The sequence below is a fragment of the Onychomys torridus genome, chromosome 22, assembly GCF_903995425.1.
Source record: "Onychomys torridus chromosome 22, mOncTor1.1, whole genome shotgun sequence".
Lineage (NCBI taxonomy): Eukaryota > Metazoa > Chordata > Mammalia > Rodentia > Cricetidae > Onychomys > Onychomys torridus.
Genome location: NC_050464.1, coordinates 11,112,196 through 11,122,512, shown reverse-complemented (window position 1 = coordinate 11,122,512; position 10,317 = coordinate 11,112,196).

The following is a 10,317-nucleotide window of genomic DNA, read 5'->3' as shown; positions in this document are numbered from 1 at the left end:
ATGGCAGCAGGTGCCCTGGAAGGCTGAGAATCCAGGGGACATCAACACTGGACCAGAGATGGAGAGTGGTACAGAACACAGGGGTCACCTCCCATGGCAAAGGACCTGTCCAAGACCCCCATTTTGTCTTTGGGCCTTTCTTGGATCATTATAGTTGCTGAGGATGCCATATTGGTGTAATTATTATGGCCACTCCACGTAGTTAAAAGGGAGGTTTATTTTGTGGGGTAACTTACAAGTGAAGGGATAGGTTGTAGGGTCTGGCAAAGGTTTGGCGCAGTCTGGCGGTGTTCTCTGGAGAACTCTGCTCGGTCTACCTGCGCCCAGCGTCCCAGAACCAAGAGAGAGCCCTCCTCCCGATCCTGGGTCTTCCGCCTCCTCTGCCCCGCCTTGTGGGCGTGACCATTACCGAAGCCTCAGTGGGAGTTGGAACTTCAGGCCAATGCTGGGATGGCTACCCACTACAATGCCCCCTGGGATAGCCCAGGATTCTGATGACTGACAGCCCATGGCTCACACTCAGGCTGTAGGGGTCCCTGGGGAGGGCTGAGCACCCTCAGATGGGATGGAAGAATATGTTCCCATCACCACCACTGAGCAGTCTGCAGGTAGTTCTGGGGGTGCCAGCACCAGGGAAGACAGGATGGCTTTTTTCCTGCTACCTGGTTCTACCTCCAAGCTCCCACAAGCTCCCCAAGCTCTCAGCCATGCTGACAGGGGAGCTGATGATGGGGGTGAGACAGGAAGGAACGGCCAGGCCTAGTGAGATCTGTATGCTTTGCTTTTACTGGGGATCTGCATGGGGAGGACCTAAGAGGCTTAGGAGTTTGGGTCTATTGATACGTTTTATTTGAGACAGGGTCTCATGTAGCTCAGGCTGGCCTTGAACTTGCAATGTAGCTGAGGATGACCCTAAACTCTTGATTGTCCCGCCTTCCTCTCTCAACTTTTGAGATTATAAGCATGGGCCATCACACCTGGTTTATGTGTTGCTGGGGATGGAACCCAGGACCCTATGTGTGTTAGGCAAGTACACACCCTACAAACTGCCACATTCCCAAGGCTTTCTGTCTTAAAATAAATAAATAAATGAATGAATGAATGAATGAATGAATAAATAAATAAATAAATAAATAAATAATAAAATTAAAAACTTGTGGGAAAAAGAAGACACAAAATTGAGTTCCACATTGACAAGACATTGCCTTGTCTGGTTTTTAGGTTTGATTTTTGAGGTGTGGACAGGGCGGGGTGATCAGGCTGAACAGGCCAGGAGAACAAGGCAGTCAGTAGCTTTCTTCTGTGGTTCCTGCCTCTGCCTCTGCTCCTGCTCTTGCTTGAGTCCCTGCCCCAGCTTCCCTCCATGATGGCTGACAGCTACAAGCTGAAATAAACCCTCTCCTCCCCAAGCTGCAATTGGCATGGCGTTTATCACGGCAACGAACAGCAGACTAGGACGCTGCCCTTTATGACCAAGACAGAGGGGACGGGGGCTTTACCTCCTTAGGTTGGAAGGTGGAGGCAGGTGGCAGCCCCTTCACTGACTAGGAAGTAGGTTCTAAACATGAGTGTACCTACCTGGCCCAGAAATGTCGAACAAATGCCACAGCTGGATGCTGGGGTCATCCCTCTCTCCTGCTGTGACACCTGCCAGGGAAGATGGCTTAGGGCTTCCTTGAAGCCATCACCCATTTGGATTTTCCAAGCTGCTTGGGGAGGGGGCTTCTATATGTGGGGGCTTTGCTGGGACCTCTGTGAGCCTTGTTGATACCCACCTCAGCTGTGGTGAGTCAGTTGAGGGTGTACCAGCCGGTATCTCAGGCCCCTCAGGATCAGGTGCAGTGGGCCCCAAGCCCCACACTATGAACCTTTAGATGGGGTGTAAGGTTACTTGTAAGACTTTATTTATAGTCACAAGCAAACATTTTTTGTTTGTTTGTTTTTCAGACAGTGTTTTCTGGGTAGCCCTGGCTGTCCTGGAACTCAACTCTGTAGACCAGGCTGGCCTCGAACTCAGAGATCCACCTGCACAAACTTTTTAATTGTGAAGATGTTTCACAATGTTTATTAGGAAGTATGTCACTAGTCCCACTGGAGGCTTGAGCTTGTCAGTCATGCCTGAACTCAAAAGGAAAGTGGTGGAAAGATGGCTGAGTGGGTAAAGTGCTTGCCGTTGCAATTGTGAGGACCTGAGTTCAGATCCTCAGAGCCCATGGAAATGCTGGTAACATGAGACAATGTACGTCTGTGATCTCAGTGCCCCATTTGTGGGAGGGTGGGCTACAAGGGAGAGACAGAATTTCTGGAGATTTGTAAGCCAGTTGAGGGGCATATACAGAATGCCTCACACAGAGTGAAAGACAAGGACTGACCCTGGAGGTTGTCCTTGACCTCCATACATGCCATGGCACACAAGAAGTTAAAAAAAAAATAGCTGGCTGTGGTGGCACATGCCTTTAATCCCAGCACTTGGGAAGCAGAGGCAGGTGGATCTTGGTGAGTTCGAGGCCAGCCTGGTCTATAGATAGCAGGTTTTGGGACAGTCAAGGCTACACAGAGAAACCCTGTACCAATAGATAGATAGATAGATAGATAGATAGATAGATAGATAGATAGGTAGGTAGATAGATAGATAAATGGTGTGGGGGATGTTGGCTCAGTTGGAAGAGTGCATACATGAGGCTCTGGGTCCATCTCCAAGCATCTCCAAATAATAATGGTGATAATAATAATAGTAGTTAATCATAGAGGAGGACGATGAAATGGAGGAAGGACAGGAGGAAGGGAGGAAGCGGCCAGTAGAGTCTCCTGGATAGGAGAGAGATGACATTTGTTTGGCCGATGGGCTATTCATTGAAAAGTGGGCTCTTGATTTGGGGGGTTGTGAAAGGAGATGAATCCATGGGCTAAGAGGCACACTGGTGGCCTGAGCATTAGGTGGCAGATGGCTACGGACCTCTCTGACGCATTCCTGAGGACAAGCCACTGCACCAGGAAGCTTGAGGCTCACCCTAGACTGGCCTGTGCTGCCTAGGCTCTTGCACAGACGCGTGTCTGAGTCCATCAGCTTCTAGAACAAGACACAACAGCAACCATGACTTCTTTTAGTTCCGGAGGCTGCAGAGTACAGGTGGGGGCCGAGATGCAGATGGGCTCTGGGGAGGCCTGTGTCTGGGTTGCAGACCGTTGAGGGCTTTTGTGGTGGAAGGAGTTTGTGAGAGGGCACTGAGACCCCATTCACAAGGACTCCACCCTCATGACCTCAGCACCTCCCGGAGCAGTGAATGAGGGCTCCTCTCTCCCCACTCCTCTCCAGCATTTGTTGCTAGTTCTTTTTAAATTATTTAATATTTAATTTTTATTTTATGAGCATTGTAGCTAGAGTTGGCTCGGTGGTTAAGAGCACTGGCTGTTCTTCCAGAGGACCTGGGATCAATTCCTAGCACACACGTGGTGGCTCACAACCGTCTATAACTCCAGTCCTAGGGGTCCAGTGCCATCTAATGGCCTCTAAGGGCATTGCATGCACATGGTGCACAGGCATACATGTGGGCCAAATACACACATATAAAAATTTTAAAAAAATAATAATGAAAGTTCCAAAAATAGTTCACGAATGTTTTGCCTGTGGACCATGTGAGTGTTGGTGCCCACAGAGTCCAGGCAAAGGTTTCAGATCCCCAGGAACTGGAGTTAAGATGGGTGTAAGCTGCAATGTGGGTTCTGGGAAACTTGGGTCTTCTGCAAGAGCATGTTATCAGCTTCCTCCTCCTCCTCCTCCTCCTCCTCCTCCTCCTCCTCCTCCTCCTCCTCCTCTTCCTCTCCTCCTCCTTCTCCTTTTTCCCTTCCTCCCTCTCCCCCTCCTCCTCCTCTTCTTTTTGAGATCCGGTTTCTTTGTGTAGTCCTGGCTGTCCTGGAACTTGCTCTGTAGACCAGGCTGGCCTCAAACTCATGGAAATCTGCCTTGCTTCTGACTCCTGAGTGCTAGGATTAAAGGTGTGAGCTACCTACCTGACCTCAGTTCAGATTTGTCTTTTTTGTTGTTGTTGCTGCTGTTTTGTTTGTTTTTTTGAGACAGGGTTTCTCTGTGTAGTTTTGGTGCTTGTCCTGGATCTTGCTTTGTAAACCAGGCTGGCCTTGAATTTTACAGAGATCTGCCTGGCTCTGCCTCCCAAGTGCTGGGATTAAAGGCGTGTGCCACAGCCGCCCCCGGCCAGCTCAGATTTCTTACTGAGAGCCATTCTGGCTAGGGTAAGGTGGTATCTCAGAATAATGTTAATGCTGAAACCTTTTTAAAATGGTTATTAATCATTTATGTCTTTCTTTTGAACATTGCCTGTTCATTAGCCCGTTTCTTAATAGGCAGTTGTATTTTCTTTAAGTATTGCTATCTGTAGGTTTTGAGTATCAATCCCCTGTCTGAGGTGTGGTTCCAGATCTCCCGTTCTGTGGGTATCTATGTGCTCTGCTGTTTCTTTAGCCATGAAGAAACTTGCATTTCATGTGGTCCCATCCATTGGTGGTTTGTAGCTGGAGATCTTCTCTCCAGCTCCTGCCAAGCCCTGTTATTCTGACAGCCCGCTTATAAAATAAACATATAGACATTTATATTATTTAAACTGCTTGGCCATTAGCTCAGGCCTACCATTGTCTAGCTCTTACTCTTATATTCAGCCCATTTCTATTAATCTATACTTTGCCACATGGCTCGTGGCTTACTGGTACCTTACATCTTCCTTGTCCTAGCGGCCGCTGCAGTGTTCCCTCCTGCCTTCCTGTTCTCTCTATTCTCCTCTCTCTTGGTCCCACCTATACTTCCTGCCTGGCTACTGACCAATCAGTGTTTTATTTACCAATGAATCATCTACAGCACTTCCCCTTTTTCTTTTTTTTCCAAAAAGGTTTTAACTTTAACATAGTAAAACTACATATAACAAAACAATTATCAAGCAAGAATTACAATTACAATATTAAGGAAGATATCCTATCTATCCTATATTTGTGAGTCTAAGGTTTTATATCTAGCTTATCTTTTATTACAACTAAGGAAAATTGTAACTGTCTAGCTTCAACTATATCAAAGACCTCAGAAGGATATAATATTACCTGAGAACTGGGAGAAGGATGCAAGCAACTTTCAGGGTAGACAGAGACAGCTGGCAGCCTGGATAGTCACTAATGTTCCTTTGTAAAGTTGGGGCATCTGTCCTTAGCCCACAGGGCTAGAGTCTCTCGATCACTGTTTTAGTGTCCTGTAGAATGTCTGGCAGTTTCTTCTGTTAAGCAGGTATCTAAAGGACCATTTTGTCAAGCAAAGTTTAGTGGTCACCTTCCTATGGGTCCTGCATGTCCAGTCGATCTAGCAGTCCAGGCAAGAACAGTTTCTTGCCCAAATGGCTATTTTTGTCAAGGTGAAGATAAACTCCATATAAGAGTGTCTTCAGTGCCCATCCTCCTCTCTGAAGTAAATCGGTGCTGCCAGGAGCAGACATGTCTCACTGTCCAGAAAGTTTACATTTTAAAAAATATTTTAAATGCCATATTCTGTAGATCTTTGAAGTGTTTGAAGATTACCTGTCTATCTGAAATATATCTATGTATACCTAGAAGAGTTAACTAACATGGCTACAAGTATGATTATCATAGATGACTAATTATTAATGTATTTTTTAATTATCCATTACAATTTTAAATGAGCTGTACAAACATAAGACCTTAAACAGTGTAGAAATATACACACAGTATAACAAAATTAACTTTAAGTTTGTATCAATAGACTAAAATCTATACCAATGTAAAACATTTTAAACAAGTTGTTGCTCTTTAAAAGTAAGTTCATTAATCTACCCTTTCATCCTATCATATCTATATCATATTCCCTTTTTTTTCTTTAGAAAGAGATCGCATTTATAATTAACCTGATATAAATAAAAATATTGTTTTTTTTTCTCTGTCCCACACCAGAGGCTCTTCTGATTTGGGACATAAGAATCTCTTAACCTTTTTCCTTTCTTTCTTTCTTTCTTTCTTTCTTTCTTTCTTTCTTTCTTTCTTTCTCTCTCTCTCTCTCTCTCTCTCTCTCTCTCTCTCTCTCTCTTTCTTTCTTTCTTTCTTTCTTTCTTTCTTTTTTTAATCAATATGCCTGGCTAGCTCAGTCGGTAGAGCATGAGACACTTTTTTTTGTTGTTGTTGTTTTGTTTTGGTTTTTGGTTTTTCGAGACAAGGTTTCTCTGTGTAGCTTTGCGCCTTTCCTGGAACTCACTTGGTAGCCCAGGCTGGCCTCAAACTCACAGAGATCCGCCTGGCTCTACCTCCCGAGTGTTGGGATTAAAGGCATGCGCCACCACTGCCCGGCCAGAGCATGGGACTCTGAATCTCCTGTTCTCTCTATGCTCCTCTCTTAGTCCCACCTGTACTTCCTGCCTGGCTAGTGACCAATCAGTGTTTTATTTACCAATGAATCATCCACAGCAGTGGTTCATTTTCTTATCCTCTGGGTCCTCATAGCAACCCAGGGCCAGGGTGTGTGAGAACCTCCCAGTGGCCCCTTCACTACCAATAGATATTTTCTGGTTCATTCTTACGAGATCTACACAGTTATTTATGCTTTTCCTCTGTCGCAACCCTGGTTATGAAACCAGTTGGGCACATGTCCTCTAAGACATACTTGGGTCCCCAGGTAGCTCACAGCAGAAGAATAGCTTGGGAGGCCCACTACATAAAGGAGCTTGGAGTCTACAAAAATACCATGACATGGGACTGGGGACATGACTTGGTGGTAGAGCACCTACCTGGGACCCCCCAGTGAGGGGTTGGGGTGTGACTCAGTGGTAGAGCACCTGCCTAGAATCCCCCAGTGAGGGGCTGGGGTGTGACTCAGTGGTAGGGCACCTGCCTAGAATTCCCCAGTGAGAGGCTGGGGTGTGGCTCAGTGGTAGAGCCCCTGCCTAGAATCCCCCAGTGAAAGGCTGGGGGGACTCAGTGGTAGAGCCCCTGCCTAGAATCCCCCAGTGAGGGGCTGAGGTGTGGCTCAGTAGGAAGCATTTACTAGCTATGTCTTAGCCCAGAATCCATCTGCAGCACTGAAACAAAACAACTTCTGCTCCCTGCAAAAAAGGAGTCTGTATCATGGAACCTCCAGGCCACAGCCAGCCCCTGTTGACCTCTACTGGTAGGTGAATTCCCTACCCAGAAGCCAATGGACAATTGTGTAGCTCATGCTCTGGAGCCCAAAATTTGGAATGGGGTCCAATTCTGTCACTTTCAGGACTGTGTGCCTTCAGCTGGTTGGTCAAATTCTTTGTACTTCTCTTTGCTTGTAAAGGCTGGACACTATGGGTACTATGTGGCCATTTCACAGAGTCAGAATGTTTCTGAAGGATATTGTTCTACAGGAAGTGGGTTTAGAAATAGAGGAGAAATGAAAAGAATATAAATTAACCATTTCAGGAGCTGCTGAGATGGCTTAGGGTCAAAGGCACTTGCTGCCAAGCCTGAAGGCCTCAGCTCGATGCCAGAACCTACACAGTGGCAAAACCAATCCAACACATTGTCCTCTGACTTCAATATGCACACACACACACACACACACACACACACACACACACACACAGTAACAGATTTAAAAGAAACAGGAAATTCTGGTTGTCTCAAGTTTGAGTCACCTATGTGTTAGGCAAGCATGATCATCTCTAGACTGTGGAAACTGGCTTTGGGTAATCCATGAACAAAAGCATGAAGATGTTCATTTACAGACTTTCCTTAGACAGATACCTACAAGGTTTGTGGGGTAATCAGGAAGGTGTGTGTGTGTGTGTGTGTGTGTGTGTGTGTGTGTGTGTGTGTTGCATGTGCCTGACATTGTTTTTGACACACATTTAGACACACCTGGAGGGAACCTTCGTTAAGAAATTCCCTCCATCTGATTGGCCTGTGGGCATGTCTGTGAGGGATTTGTCTTGACTGCTCATTGATATGGGAGGGCCCAGCTGGATGTGGGTAGTGTCACCACTGGGCCAGTGGGCCTGGGTCTTACCAGAAAGTAAGCTGAGCAAGCCAGGGGAAGCAAGCCAGTTTCTCATTGATCTGCTTCAGTTCCTGCCTTCAAGCTCCTGCCTTGACTTCCCTGGGTGATGGAATGTAACCTGGAGGCTGAAATAACCCCACCCCCAACCCTGCCAAATTGCTTTTGCAAGCTAGAACAGCGCCTGTGCGTGTGCAGGTGCATGTGCAGGTACATGTGCCCGTGCACACAGAGGTAAAGGCCTGGAGTGCCTCCCCTGGGAGTGGGGACTCCCTTTGAACCTGGAGCTAGACTGGCCAGCAAGCTCCATCAGGCCTCCGCCTCTCTCCTCAGCACAGAGGGTATAGGCATGCACGGGCCAGGCCTAGCCTTTTACATGGTTGCTGGGGTTCAAACCCAGATCCTGAATGCTTTCTCAGCAAGCGCTACTCTTCTCCACTGGGCCATCTGCCCAGCCCCGGAAAAGGTCATGCTTTTTTTATGGCACTGCCAGACAGTTTCTCAAAGACGCAGCACAATGCTGCACTTCCACCTGCAATGGGAGCCACCCAGTCGCTTTGCAGCCTCGCATGGATTTGGAGTTGTCAGTATTTACATTGGCATAAGCCATTCCAGCTGATACATAGTAGAAAATAGCATTTACATAACCCAGGCTGACCTCAGACTTGCAATCTGGCCTCCATCACCCAAGCGTTGGGATTACAGGTGAGTGCCACACCACCTGCCTAAATAAAATGCAATAGGGCTTATGGGCCAGGCATAGTGATGCATGCCTTTAATCCTAGGACTCGGGAGGCAGGTGGACCTCTGTGTATTCTAGGCCAGCCTGGTTCAAGGACAGGTAGAGCTACATAGAGCAACCCTGTCTCAAAAACAAACAAAAAAGGAACTTCTTATACTTTGTTTTGGAAACACTGTCTCATGTAGCCCAGGCTACCTTCAAGCTCACTGTGTATCCAAAGATGATCTTGATCCTCCTACCTCCAACTCCTGAATGTGCTGGAGTTGCAGATGTGTACCACCATGCCTCGTGTATGCATTAATAGGGATGGAATCCAGGGCTGGGCAAGCACTCCACCCACTGAGCCACACCCAAGTCCTAAAACTTACTGTGTCCTGTCTTCCACCCCCTAAAAGAAAGAGATGTTGATCTCCAGCTCCCAGTGCCTCCAAAGTGACCTTATTTGGAGACTGGGTCAGTTTATTTATGGTAATGAAATGAGGTCATGGGGTGGTCCTAATCCTGTCTGCAGAGGCACACGGAAGGGCTGGAAGATCCTCGCTGCAAGCTCTCTGTGAGAACCAGCCTGCCTGTTACCTCAATTCCTGTGCCTGGCCTCCAGAACTCCGGGAACAAGAGCTGTCTGCAGTCAAGGCTGCGTCTATGTTATAGTCACAGATGCCTGGGTGGTCATGTGCACACTGGGCAACACAGGAGTGAGCTGTCAGTTTGAATCCTGGTAGTAAGTTGGGATCATCCACCACTGAAATATAATTAATCCTGCTAGGTTCTGCCCTCTGCCATCCTGTGTCAGATCGCTACAGAAAGAGGCCTCTATCCTGGGGTCCAGGAGAGTCTGTTGGCATGGAAAGCGTGCCCTGCTTTGAGAAGGCTGCTCAGTGCTAGGATTCCAAGAGTGCATCACCATGCTTGCTTCACTTTGTGGAGGTTTGGGAGTGCGGGTGCATGTGTGCACGTCCCATGGGGTGTGTGGAGGGCACAGGACAACCTCAGGCACCTTCCAACTTTTGTTTGAGACAGAGCCTCTCATTGGTCTGAAACCTTCACCATATAGAGTGGGCCAAGCAGCCAGGAAACTCCAGGGATCGCTCTGTGTCTGCCCATCTTGGCATTGGGGGCAATACAGGCAGGCACCGCGGAGCGTGGGCTAAAGGGATCCGACCGAACACAGGCTCTCCCACTGGTGAGGCAAGCTACCCATTGAGCCCTCTCTCTCCAGACCTTGCTTGGTTTTTGAGAAAGGATCCCATTAAGTAAGGCTAGCCTGGAACTTCCTACCACCTCATCCCCCGCAAGTAGCTGGGGAGACAGGCCTGAACCACCATGCCTGGCTCTCGCTAAGAGCTTTACCCGCACGCTCTCTCTTAAGCCCCATAAACTCTTTGACAGGATTGTCAGCCAGTTTTGCCCACGCAGCAAGTTCGAACTGCGAGACAGGCCCCGCCCCGTGGGGCCAGCCACGCCCCCACCTCGGATTGGTTGCTGTGGAAGGGGCGGGACTCCCAATGGATGGTGGGTGGGACCAATCTCTGGCCGTAAATAAGGCGCCACA